Consider the following 14,446-nt stretch of genomic DNA (forward strand, 5'->3'; position numbering starts at 1 on the left):
GGTTCATGGTCGATCACCACTCCGATGAAGCCGCGCCGATCGCCGCTTCGGCCATCGCCTCTGGTGTTCGGAAACCTAAAGGCTTACCCCTTTCGAAAGCCCTCAACCTCGGGAATCTGAAACCAAAGCCCAAATCCTCAAAATCCCCCCAAATCGGCATAGATCTAGGTTTTAATTCCTCGGTTTTTACCTTTCCTGGCGAACTTTTCGACTTCCGATGGTTCTTCCCTCTCGAACCGAGACCAACACTTCTTTTAGTCCTTGCGTTGCTTTGCTTCGGTTCTTTGATGCTCTATTCGGTTTTGTTTTTTTTCTATATTTTCGTATGTGGATGGGCTGTGTTTGTGTTTCTGTGTTGCTATATATTTTTTTGTTCGGTTTCTCTTGGTGTATTTATATAGCCCCCGACGGGGCTATTTCTGATCATAACGGGGGACGTTTCCCTCATCTCTCCACGCGTTGTTGACCGATGACCCCCGGGTCTCCTGATTTGTTGTGGGCTGTTGGATCAATTGATCCAATCCAACAGCTGTCATGCTTGTGGCGTCTTTGATAAATGTTGAAACCCTAACCTATTGGGCTTGTTGAACTCGGCTACTTGCCCACTGGATCAGGTGGGCTTGTAGTTGGGCTTCCCACCGGGTCTGCTTGCTAGGTCAGGCTTGCAGGCTCGATTGGGCTTCATTTTTGGATCGAGACTTTAGGATTTTTATGGATTCATTGGAGCCCTAAAAAAATAAAAAAATATTAATAACATTATAATATAATAAATATATACTAAATAATATATATAAATAATATGTATACTAAATTTATTATATTTTCAAAAACCATTTTAAAAACTATATACTATATGTTTTCAAAATATTTAAAATCTATTTATTATATGTTTTTAAAAAATACGTTTTCAAAAACTTAATTATATATACGTTTCTTAAAATATTTTAAAATTATATATTATATGTTTTCAAAAAAAAAATCAAAACTATATAATATATATGTTTTCAAAAGTGTTTTCAAAATTACATATTATATATATTTCAAAAATGTTTTTAAAACCATATATTATATTTTTTTAAAACATTTTTAAAACTATATATTATATATATTTTCGAAAAATGTTCTCAAAATTATATATTATATATGTTATATGTATATTAAATAGCACCCCGGACAAAAATGAGTGACTACAAAGGGCATTTGAATAGAGTTCATTTGTGTTTGCTGCTGTTCAATACAAGAAATGGATCTAATTTGAATTTCAAGAACTTTGGTGAAGCTCCAAGTATGGAAGGAAACGGATCAAAGGCAATGGATAGTTTCCCATTGGCTAGGCAGTCATCGATATACTCGTTACCTTCGATGAGATGCATAACACATTTGGTGGACTCGACAAGGACTTTGGATCGATGAACATGGATGAACTCTTAAGAAACATATCTACTTCTGGAGAGACTCAGGCTGTGGTATTTCTAGTGGTAATTTGCAGAGGCAAGGTTCATTGACATTGTCGAGGAATCTGAGTCAGAAAACGGTTGAAGAAGTATGGAAAACTTATTTCAGGAAAATGATGGTGCCAAAAATGTAAGTAATGGTGGTGGTGGTGGTGGTATCGGTGGAGCAAATCTACCGCAGAGGCAACAAACATTGGGAGAGATAACTTTGGAGGAGTTCTTGGCAAGGGCAGTGGTAGTAAGAGAAGATATCCAACAGATTGGAATGCCAAATTGTAGAAAGTATTTACTAGTTTTAGTATAGTTGCATATTCTGTTACTTTGTTAAGTTTGTTAGCTTTAAGTTATTATGTTAGTTACAAGAGTTGTTTGTATATAAATAGGACCTATTTGTTGTAATTGGAAGTAGAGGAATAAAATATAATTCTTCCCAAATATTGAATTTTAACATGGTATCAGTTTAGCCCAGGTTGTTCATGGGTCGCTTTCACTCTGCCCGGTTGTTCCTCTAACCATATTTATTTCTTCTGGTTAAGGTATTATTTTTGGGCAATTCCTTTTGACGAAATGAATACTCCTGACACCGCTGCTACCGCCGCCGTGCTCGACTTCAACCATCCCTTATTTCTATATCCATCTGATACGCCGGGCGACGTTCTTGTTTCACATCGCCTGGTTGGCATCGACAATTATAATATCTGGAGCCGCTCTATGAGGATCGCGCTGCTGGTAAAGAATAAATTAGGTCTCGTTGATGGTACCTGTTACAAATAGGATTACGATGAGCTCTTGCACTCTCAATGGGAACATCGTAATGCATTTTTACTCTCCTGGATTCTCAACACAGTGAGCAGTGATCTCTCGGTTGGAATCGTATTTGCTTCAAGCGTTGCTCAAGTCTGGATTAATTTGAAGGAGCGATTCGACAAGGTAGATGGATCTAGAATCTTTTTCTTGCATCATGAAATTGCTACTTTAAATCAAGGTGATTCAACAGTTTCGACCTATTTCACGTGATTGAAACTGTTGTGGGACGAATATCATGCCCTAGTTCCTCTTTCAACCTAAAATTGCGAGGTTTCTCAGCAAAATTATAAACACATTGCATAGCAGAAGCTGTTGTAATTTCTTATGGGCCTTAATGATACTTACTTGACAATTCGTAGTCAAGTCCTGCTTATACAACCTCTGTCGAACGTGAATCAAGCATATTTTATGATTGTGCAAGAAGAAGCACAACGAGCTCAGCTATCTGGGGTTTCTAGTGTTACTTCCATGTATTCTAATGCTTCTGGAAACTCTGATTGAAGGCGATTCACTGGTGTTTATGATTTCTACAAAATAAAAGGCCATCAACGTGACAATTGTTATCGCTTAATCAGCTTTCCTCCTGACTTCAAGTTCACCAAGAAGAAGAATCCTCAGGCAGCTCTTGCTACCAATCCCTCACTGCTTGAATCTGATCATGAGTCACATACTGGTGATTCAAGAAGAGTTCAGATTGCTCCAGTTTTCAAAAGAGCTCAGTATCATCAGATCCTTGAGCTCTTGAATAAAACTCCCTCGGTTGATGCAGCAGTTAACCTACTAGGTATTGCTTCTAAGTGCTCACCTACTTATTCTAATTCATTTCGTTGGATACTTGATACAGGGGCTACTGACCATATGGTGCCTAAAATCCATTGTTTGCAACCTCTAACTTCATGTGAGCCTAGTTCTGTCCACCCGCCTAGTGGTAAAACTGTTCCAATTACTCATAATAGTAGCTTTCATTTTAACTCAGTTAATGTTATTCCAAATGTATTGTATGTTCCTAACTTTCATCATAACCTGTTATCAGTATCAAAACTTACTAAAGACCTCAACTGCAGTATTATTTTTTACCCTCATTTTTGCATTTTGCAGGATCTCTTAACTGGGAAGATGAGGGGGATTGGTAGGGAAGCTCGTGGTCGTTATTTGTTTAATTCCAAAGACCTTGTTTCTGGTTTGTCCTCTACAAATTTTAGTTCTGATTTGTCATCATCGAAATGCAAAATTGATTCTGGTTGTATATCTGTTTCCTCTGATAATAATATAATGCTTTGGCATGCACGTTTAGGGCATGTCACTTATGTTAAAATGCATAAGACTCTATTTTTGTGTTCTATTCCATTAAATGAAAATTTGTTAAGCAATGTTCTGTCTGTCCCGTTGCAAAACAATCAAGGTTACCCTTTCCCATTAGATGATCATACTAGGTTGTCTTGGGTTTACTTGTTAAGGCTTAAGAGTGATGCAATTCTCTTTCTTAAACAATTTTTTACTCTTGCTTTAAATCATCATTCTGCTTTAGTTAAGTATGTTCATAGTGATAATAGTGGTGAGTTTTTTTAGTAACAATTGTTCTGAACTCTTCTCATCCCTTGGTATTATTCACCAAAGCTCTTGTGTTCATACACCCCAATAAAATGGGGTTGCTGAATACAAACACAAACATCTTTTAGAGGTAGCTCGTGCTCTTAGATTCCATTCTCATGTTCCTATCAAATTTTGGGGAGAGTGTGTTTTAACATCCTGTTATATCATTAACAGGCTTCCTACTGCTGTTCTAAACTGGAAAAGCCCATTTGAAGTTTTCTATCAAAAATCACCTAATCTTTCTCATATGAGAGTGTTTGGTTGTCTTTGCTATCCAACTAAAGTTAACTATAAGGATAAATTTTCTCCAAAGGCCTTACCTTCTGTTTTTATGGGTTATTCATCAACTCAAAAGGGCTATCTACTTTTTGATCTTCATACAAAATCCTTTTTTGTCAATCGTGATGTAGTCTTTCATGAGACTATTTTTCCTTTCTCATTTCCATTAATCAAGCCTTCTCCTTTTTGCTCAACCTCTCATTGATGATTCTGATTTTCTTACTCTTAAAATTTCTGCACCATCTAATCCAGTAAATTTTGTTTCACCAAGTCTGTCTTCCCCTTCTTCTTCTTCTACATCACCTCAAGTTTCAACTAGTTCACCAATTCAATCTTCAAGTCCATGTTCTAGTTCACTTGTTCCACCTCAAAATCAGTGTCTACCTCAGATAAGGTCTACTAGGATTGTCAAAACCCCTAATTGGCTAAATGACTATATTCAATCCTACCAATCTTCATCTCTTCCAAGTAAGTATCCCATTTCCAATTTAATTTCTTATTCTCACTTACCTTCTAAAACTCAAAGTTTCTTATCTTCCACTTCTCATTTAAGTGAACCAAAAACCTATATTGAAGCCATTACCAACCCTGTGGTCCAAGCCATGAAAGAAGAGATTGATGCTTTGGAGTCAAACAACACTTGGTCTATAGTTACTCTGCCTTGAGGGAAAGTTCCAATAGGTTGCAAGTGGGTATACAGAATCAAGTACAAGGCCAATGGAGATGTTGAACGTTTCAAAGATCGCCTTGTTGCTAAAGGATTCAATCAAAGAGAAGGAGTTAGACTTTGTGGATACCTTCTCTCCAGTTGCTAAACTAGTCACTATTCAAACTGTTCTTGCTATTGCCTCCATTTTTCTTGGCCTCTTTGTCAAATGGATGTGTACAACGCGTTCTTATAAGGTGATTTAGTTGAGGAAGTCAATATGGCACTTCCTGATGGTTTTTGCAGCCAGGGGGAGTCTAAGTTTTGTAGGCTACATAAATCACTTTATGGACTGAACAAGCCTCTAGGCAATGAATTTGAAGCTAACGGAAGCATTACTTACAGCTGGTTACATGCAGAGCAAGTATGATTATTCAATGTTCACAAAACAGCAAGGGAGTGATATAGTTATCTTGTTGGTATATGTTGATGATCTTTTAATCACTGGCAGTAATGAGATACTGATAGCATAATTGAAGCACATTTTGAATAAGAATTTCAAAATGAAGGATCTTGGAGAGTTAAAATACTTTCTAGGATTAGAGGTTTTAAGGTCAAAAGAAGGGATTGTGTTGATTCAAAGAAAGTATGCTCTAGAGTTGATTGAAGAAACTGGAATAGAAGAAGCTAAATCTAGAGCAAAACAAGAAACTTACTACAGTTGAGTATGATGAATCAGTTTGTAGCAAGAACAGCTGTTGCAAGATAAATCTGTTTTTCAGAGACTTATAGGTAGATTAATATATTTGACTCACACAAGGCCAGATATTGTTTATGTTGTACATTCCTTGAGTCAATTTATGCATAAACCAAAACAATCACATCTTGAAGCTGCATTGAGAGTGGTAAAATACATCAAGAAAAATCCAGGACAAGGGATTTTATTAAGTGCAGCAAGTGAGTGCAGGTTATTTACCTATTGTGATTCTGACTGTGCTACATGTCCTATGACCAGAAGGTCTGTAACTGGTTTCTGTGTTAAGCTTGGAATGTCTCTAATTTCTTGGAAGGCTAAGAAGCAGAACACTGTTGCATGCTCTTCTACAGAAGCAAAATATAGAAGCATGGTAGGGACGGCTGCAGAAATAGTATGGTTGAAGGGTCTGTTGATCAAGTTGGGCTTGAAAAGTATGGCACCAACTAAGCTAATGTGTGATAATAAAGCGGCTTTGCAAATAGCAGCTAACCCAGTTTTCCATGAGAGAACTAAACACATTGAGATAGACTGTCACTTTGTCAGAGAAAAGATTCAAGAAGGCTTGATATAGACTGAACATAGCAAGATAGGGGAGCAACAAACATATTAATGACTAAAGCCTTGGGTGTACATCAACATGAATATCTAGTTTCCAAGTTGGGGTTTAAAGACATCTTTGCAACCACCAACTTGAGGGGGAGTGTAGAAAGTATTAACTAGTTTTAGTATAGTTGCATATTCTGTTAGTTTGTTAAGTTTGTTAGCTTTCAGTTATTAAGTTAGTTATAGGAGTTGTTTGTATATAAATAGGACCTATTTGTTGTAATTGGAAGTAGGAGGAATATAATATAATTCTGCCCAAATTTTGAATTTTAACACAAATAACAGTGGATTCTTTAATAACAACTCTGGTTTAGCTCTTGGGTTTCAAAAGGCAGACAGAAACAATGGTTTTTTGAATAACAATAACTCAGTTCTTAATCAGCCTCCGAGTTTACCATTAGACATTCTCCGAGCCAAATCATCACACTCTAAGCAGTAGCAGCAGCAACAACCACAGCCTATCATTTCCCAAGCAACAAACGGTTGCATTTGGTCCATCTATGCACTTAATAAGCCCTACACAGTTAGCTAGTCCTGGGGCCTCGGGGTTCGGTTATTGGAACCAGTGACCGTTCAATGAATACTATTCTAGTTCAGACTACTGGGCTGCAGAGTGGTGGGATGGGAATAGTTGGTTTAGCATCTCCTGCAAACCATATAGCTTCAGATGTGATTTCGAACAACAGCATAGACACCTCTTCTTTATCACCTGTCCCTTTTGTACTTGGCCTGGGAAGAAAACACAGCGCTGCTTTGGAGCAAGTAGTTGAGAGAAGGCAAAGGAGAATGATTAAGAACAGAGAGTCTGCTGCTAGATCACGCGCTCGCAGGCAGGTTAGTTGGGTTATTGTGACCCTTGCATTGATTATTTATCCTTTAGCCTTATGCGTAACATAAATTTCCATAAAACAACTGTGAAATTTGTTTGAATGCTGAAGTTTGGTGATCCTAGAAGTTCCTGAATTGTCTTTTTGGACCAACTCTGGTACTAAAAAAGCATAAAAACAACTGATTGTATTAACTGTTCTGAGTTTCTGGCAGGCTTATACATTGGAAACTTGAAGCTGTGAAGTTGCAAAACTTAAAGAAATGAACCAAGAATTGCAGAGAAAGCAGGTATGCACTATATCCGAACTAAGATTCTCTGTATTTCTTTGAATACATAGAATGAATGGCACTCCTTGACTGCTCTTTGGTTGGTGCAGGAAGAAGTTATGGAAATGCAGAAAAATCAGGTAATACACATTTCTCTCTTCCACGTTACATTTATATTATAACATTCCTTTGCAGAAAACTAGCTTTTAGACGGGTTCCAAAGACCAACAAATTTCGCAAAACATAGCATAAGTAATGTTTTGCTTCTGCATTTCACATGCTGAAGAATCCCACACTATGCATTTTATCACTTTGAGATTAAAAAGATGATAAAACATTTTCTTCACATAACTTGTTGCCGAAAGGATACTTTTTCAGGATGATCAATAAACTGACTACTTGTCAAATAAATAACGTTTTTAACTTGAAATCAAGTACTTTTGAGTCATTACTGGATTGAAGAGTCAAAGATGAGTTACAAACTTACGGTTGAAAGTGAAGAGGTTTACCATTCTGTTTGCTAACCTCAGTATGACGATAGCGCTGATTCGGTCTGCCCTTTGTTGCCTAATTTGAACAGATTATAGAAAAACTGAACCGGCCATGGGGAAGTAGACGACAAAGCTTGAGAAGGACACTGACAGGCCCCTGGTAGAGTTGAGGAACTGCTGATGGTAGAAACGTTGCAAGTTATGAACTTTGAAGCATTAGTTTCACTTTGTAGATTACATTTTCTTATTGGCTTGATCTCTGTTTGCCTATCATGATTTAACCTTGACAACAAAGGCAGGCTTGTAGGAAAATAATAGATGTATGCTCCAATATGTTTTTGTTCACTTTACTCGATGACTGGGTTAGTCTCTAAACCTTCATACGATTTGACTTGTAAAATTAAAACATATCTCTATCTATTTGCATGTTGTTAGGAATAATCTATTGGTTTTGATTCTGAGTTTCTTGTATCTGGATCAGCCTTTAAGAAATAACAGTTTAGCTTTGAAGAACGTTAATGATTTTAACATCTCAGGATCATTGCTTTTTGTATAGTTTTCTGTTATCTCGGGGCAATTATATAACACATTTATAATTTTATTTTAAAAGAATGGATTTTGAGGATAAAATATTGATAGTAGTATAAAGAATTCAAAGAATTGAGGGGAGAAAGAATTTGGAAAGAGTTGCATTTAGAGGACTAAATTGAATAAATATAAAGTTTAGAGGCTAAATTGAAAATAAAAGTTTTATTATCAAAAAGAGGAATTAAAGTTACACATGTATTTTACAATGGTTGAAGAGTATATAATTTAAATTTGATCAAAATTGAACTTAAAACAAATGAGTAATCGAAGAAACAAGGAAATTAAAAATCAAATCACAAAACAATAAAATTGTTTAGCTAAAAATTATAACAATATTATTTTAAATTTTGTATTTTTTAATTTCTTCGAACTCTATAAATTCAAATATGACTGGAGATTGAAAATTGTACCAAAAGTTCAAGTTAACTCGAATAAATCAAAACTCAAATAACTTGAAACTAAAAAGAAATGATCTTTAATTGACTCAAATAACTCGAGATTTAAATAAGGCTTAATACACTTTTTAGTGTCTAAATTATACTTCAAGAAACGATTTGATGCCTAAATTTTTTTTTTTTGCTAACAATTGGTGTGGTCTCCAACGTTACACTTTTAGGCCATGGACCGTAACGACGTTAAATTTGACTGTTATCTGACACGTATCATGCATATAAAATTTAAAAAATTAATTAAAATAAAATATCCGTAAATTTTATATTTTCCATCGCCGATCGATCACCGTTGATCTATGATCGTCACTGTTAACACCATCAAAATTGTTTTGCCACTGCGACCAAAACCCAGTCCCCACCCACCGTTAAACTGTTCCAATCGTTGTGAAAAATGTCGCGAAGTGTTGCCAAATTTTTAGGTTTTCGTTCATGTTTTTTGGCTATTTCGATGGCTATAGCCGTCTGTATGTTACATGACCACCACCTTTGTGTTCCTTGTGCTGCTCCAAACAAAACTGGACTGATGGTGACCCTTTGCCGTCAACGGTGGGGGGTTGGGAGGGAAAGAGACGACGGGAGAGGGGAGTTTATATTTAAAAAAAATAATATTCTAATTATTTAAAAATTAAATATTTAGAAAATATAACGATAGACTCCTAAAAGTTTAAAAATATAATGGTAGACACCTAAAGTGTAACAAAAAATTCTTTAGGCACCAAATTATTTTTTGAAGTATAGTTTAAGCACTAAAAAGTATATTAAACCTTTAAATAACTCAAAATAAAAGAAAATGGTAAAATACATATTTAATCATTCAATTATTTTTACAATTGTTTTTTGGTTACTTAATTATTTTTTCAAAGAAATTCCTAAACTTACGTTTCACTTCTATTTTAGTCATTCGCAGTTAAAAAATTAATGGTGATGATGATGTTTTACTATAAGGTAATGTCATATCATCATTGAAAAAAATAATTTTTTATCACATCAACAGTTTTATTTATTTTTTAATAATGAGGGATCAAAATGTAAGTTTAAGTGATTTGAAAAAAAAAAGTAATTAGGTGACTATAATGGAACCAAAAAAAATAATTGGGTGACTAAATACATAGTTTACCTTAGGCTTAAATAAAAAAGTGCTTAAACTAAACCGCTTTTCACGAATATATGCATAAAATATTTTTTTGACTCATATCGGTGCCTAAGGTTACCACTTTTGATATCTGGACCGTCAACGATGTTAATTTCCCCCGTTAAGTGACACATGTCACAATCAAACATTTTAATTTTTTAAAAAAATTAAAAATTGAAATTATATTTTTTTAAGAAAACATATAAATTTTGAAATAATCCCAAAACTTTGAAAACCTTCATTTTAACCCCTAAAATCATGTCGATCGTCGCCCTTTACAGTCGACGAAGCTTCACCCTACCTGACCTGCCCCCGGTGACCAAAACCCATATGAAATCGTGATTGATCGACGGCGAATCAATGTTCTATACACCACAAACCCTAGGATGAAATCACGATCCCACGCAATTCCGACAGCCAATCGACGACAATTACAGTGGCATATGACTAGGAGGATGACAGGGAGTACGTCGGTGATGGTGGTCATGGCCGAAAACCTAAAATGGTAACATTTGTAACGTTAGGCACCATGATGAGTCAACAAATACTTTAAACACCCATTCGTGAAAATCAATATAATTTTGACACTCTTTTTATATTTAAGCCTTTATCTTAAAACAATTTTTTCGATTCAAAATGAACTATACTGAAACAGAGGAGTGATTTGGGATTTTCCCATTTTCAGGATTTTGTAGCTTTTATATAAGCCATTTGCATGACCTTAATTTTAAAGGGCCTCGATTTGCATGATGCTGGGGAGGCGTCATTGAGAGGCTTGATAGGACTATTAGGAATTCTCTGTGTGAGAAATATTTTCCGGAATCATCGGTTTATCACCTACGCCGATTTTAAATCGGATTCATTGGTGGTAAACCGGCTTTTAGAGAGCCACCGCCGTTCCGTTTCGTTGCAGGTTGGACACAGCTCCCTTTTCAAATTTTTTGTTAATGGATAGAATGCCTCTAATTCTACAGCCAAAACAATCATTCTATTAGTTGATGATCTTAATGTGCTTGAATCAGGATGTTTTTGTTGGCCATATTCAAACAAGGAACATACGAGTTATGAAGCATCTTTCAAGCATTCAGCCGTCTATTGATCTTAATTATTCAGATGCCATTCTGGAGTTTCTTTCGAATCATAAATCTGGGATCGATTGGTTGTCTTTAGGTGATCGCAACACCAAGTACTTTTTCCCGGTATCCTCTTTGAAAATACATGGAGAATGGTCCTGTGATTCTCAAGTTGTTATGAATGAAGATATTATCGTTTTTTCCAACCACTTTTTCGCGTGCTTTTTCTCATGAACTAACAGAGTTTATTACTAGTATTTCGTTTGCAGTTGATTACCATTTTGATCATTTCTAGTCCGTGTTTTGGTTTTTGATCAGCTCTCGAGGTATATACTACATGAAGATATTAATTTTTTTATCCATTTGTTATTATTATTATTAAAATTATTATTATTATATTATTTATACTTTTATTATTATATTATATTTATTATAATTATTTTTATTATTTTTATTATTATTAATAAAAAAATATTATTATTACATTTCAGGCCCAAACAGAACGACCCAAACCCAACAAGAAACCCTAAACCCAACAAAAAACCTTAAACCCAATTAAGGTTTGTATCTCAACCAGCCGCCGCCTTGTTTCTCAGTCGTTGGATCTAACTTAGATCCAACGGTCTAAATTTCAACAGTAGTAACCTTAGGGTTCACCAACCCTAGGGAGATTTCAGCCGCCATGTTCCTCCAACTGCTTCGTTGTTTCACCTTCAACCACTCTGCCGTTATGTTCCCCCATCCAGCTGCTGCCACGATGATCATCATTGCACTAAAGACTCCAGAAGATATGAAGACAGACGCACACATCACGATCTATGGTGAGTCACCATCATAGATCCGGTGACTCACTATAGATCCACCATTATTGGGGCTTATAAAAGCCTTTGAACCTGCGATGATAAAAGAGAGAAAAAAAAAGAGCAACCAACAGCAACACCAGCAAGCAATAAAACCAAAGAAAAGAAAAAGAGAAGAAAGATAACTTACCCTTGAAGCCTCGATCATCGCCGGAAGCACCAAACGTCGCCGGAGAACAAAAATACCTATTTTCTTAGATCTACTCCGATTATGAGATTTTTAAGGGAAATTAAGACTAGTTTTGGCTTTGGGGTGTTTAGAGCTTTGTTGTAGGGTATTTTGGGATTTTCCAACCACCGAAGACGGTGGCCTGTGACGGTGATCAGCGTCGGAGAACGGTGGCCGGCACTTGTCGGACTTCCTCCGGCTGGAGGAATTTAGAGAGAGGCGAGAGAGTTTTTAAATTCTCTCAGTTAGAGAGAGAAGAGGGAAAGAAGAGAATGAGAGAAATGACTAAGGGCCGGCCATTTTATGCTTTAATCCCGATTAATTTATTATGGTTAAATTATATTAATAATACTTATATTTAATAATTTAAAATTAGGATTATTAATTTAAATATTTTTTAATCTTATAATTTTTAATCACTAACTAATATTTTATTACTATTATTAGATTAAAAAATATCTCAAAATCATAGAATTTCAAAAGCAAATATATGTAGGTCCAATATTGTTATTATGTCGGTAAGCTTCATAATTTTAATTAATTAATTAAAGTATGATTAATGCCACTAGTTATATTTTATAAATAATAATTACGCAAAAAGAAGAAAATGAGTCTCATTCCTTTGAATATATCTGTATGATATAAATTGAATTGTTAAACAATACAAGTTAGGTCCTCTGCCCATTACAAATTCAAAGTTTGGTAGTTAATATATTATATATGATATTAAACAAACTGATACCGATAATATTTATATATTATATTAAACAATATTTCAAAATATCTACTTTAATATTTTAGATATAATATTTAATTATTATTTCATTTTTATTTCATTTTAGTCATATTAACATATATATTTAATTAAATAATAATATTTATTGATTTTTAAATATAAAGAAATAGATTGTCTTAAAACACCTAGAAGTCATTTTCTGATATTCTTAAGTAAATAAATATCATATTTTTATAAATTATATATTAATTTATTTTAATTATTTTATAGAAATGCTTTATTAATATTTATTTATTTTTTAATATTAAGAAATGAGCTTTCTTAAAGCACCTATAAGTCCTTTTCTGATATTTCTAAGTAAATAAATACCTTATTTATAAAAATAAAGATATATATATTAATATATTTTCTTAAAATTATATTAATAAATTTGAAATAACAGGATTATAAACTAAATATATTTTTGGATTTTTAAATTTCCAATAATAGAGACAATTTATAATTAATGAGTACCAATTTTGGGCGTTATAGGGGTGTTAATCCTTCCCTAAACGTAATCGACCACGAATCCCTTTTTTATTTCTAAAACGAATGAATTTTTGGTTAAACGCAGATCATTTTATCTTTTAACTGACGTTTTCTTAAAAACTCTTTTAAAAGATAATTTTTAGGTATTTGACTTACCTAATCAAAAAAGGTAGATGGCGACTCCCAAAACATTTTTTAAATCAAAATCATTTTTTATCTACATTTTTTTTCTCACCAAGTAAAAATTCTTGCCCGGACGAAAACCGGTTACGACATCTTGGCGACTCTGCTGGGGACTTGGTCAAGCTCTAAAATTAATTATAAATTGTCTCTATCAATTAGAAATTCAAAATTCATATTTATTTAATTTATAATTCTTTTCTTTCAAAATTTTTATTACTTATGATATTAATTATGTATTCTTCTTTATTAATTATTTTTTATTGTTTTCAGATATTAAATTTTATTTTATTTATTTGTCGGAGGTTTGAATATTTCTCCTCACACACAACACTTGCATAACATAAGCTCTATACTTGAGTTATGTCCCTTTTAAGTGGGAGTGAAAGCGACGTCTTCGTGAGAATTTATTCTCCGTGTCAGACCTAGCAAGTAGCTTTTGGGGTTCATATGCTCTATGTCTTCGTGAGAATTTATTCTCCGTGTCAGGCATAGAGAAATATGTCCCCTCGAATTGAACTCGATCCATTTAAGTATGTAGTGGACTAGGATTGAGGGTTAGTAGCCTAATGGGGCACTAACAAGGATAATTCGGGTACCTTTACTCTTAGAACTGAAACTCTGCATATAGTAAACCCTAGAAACTCTTCCGATCTAAAGCCATGCCAAAATAGACGTACACAAAGGAGAAATGAATTCTAACTTTTTCCTTTATTTATTTATTTTCCTGCTGAATAAATTGCATGTGAATTTAGATTATTTAAAGTATGCTATGAAGAAAGCTGTTTTATTTGCATAGATATTATTAAATTAAATTTTTCCTTCTTTATTATTTGAACTAGTTCATTTATTTTTATGTTTTGTTTTATTTTTGTTGTTTGCATAGCATCATACAGGATTAAAGGTATTGATCTTCGAGTTAATTGTCTCATTGGAAAACCTTCATCTATGGATAAAAAGTGTTCAAATCAAATAGTTTCAAACTCAGAAGTAAGACAGTGGT

The 14,446-nt window shown here is 34.2% G+C and overlaps 1 pseudogene; it reads left to right on the forward strand.

The window, feature by feature from the left end:
• The first annotated feature begins 1,242 nt into the window (after positions 1-1,242).
• On the forward strand, positions 1,243-8,199 carry LOC120211210 (annotated as a pseudogene).
• The last annotated feature ends 6,247 nt before the right edge of the window (positions 8,200-14,446 follow it).

This window comes from Hibiscus syriacus, unplaced genomic scaffold, assembly GCF_006381635.1.
Source record: "Hibiscus syriacus cultivar Baekdansim isolate YM2019G1 unplaced genomic scaffold, ASM638163v2 tig00109971_pilon, whole genome shotgun sequence".
NCBI lineage: Eukaryota > Viridiplantae > Streptophyta > Magnoliopsida > Malvales > Malvaceae > Hibiscus > Hibiscus syriacus.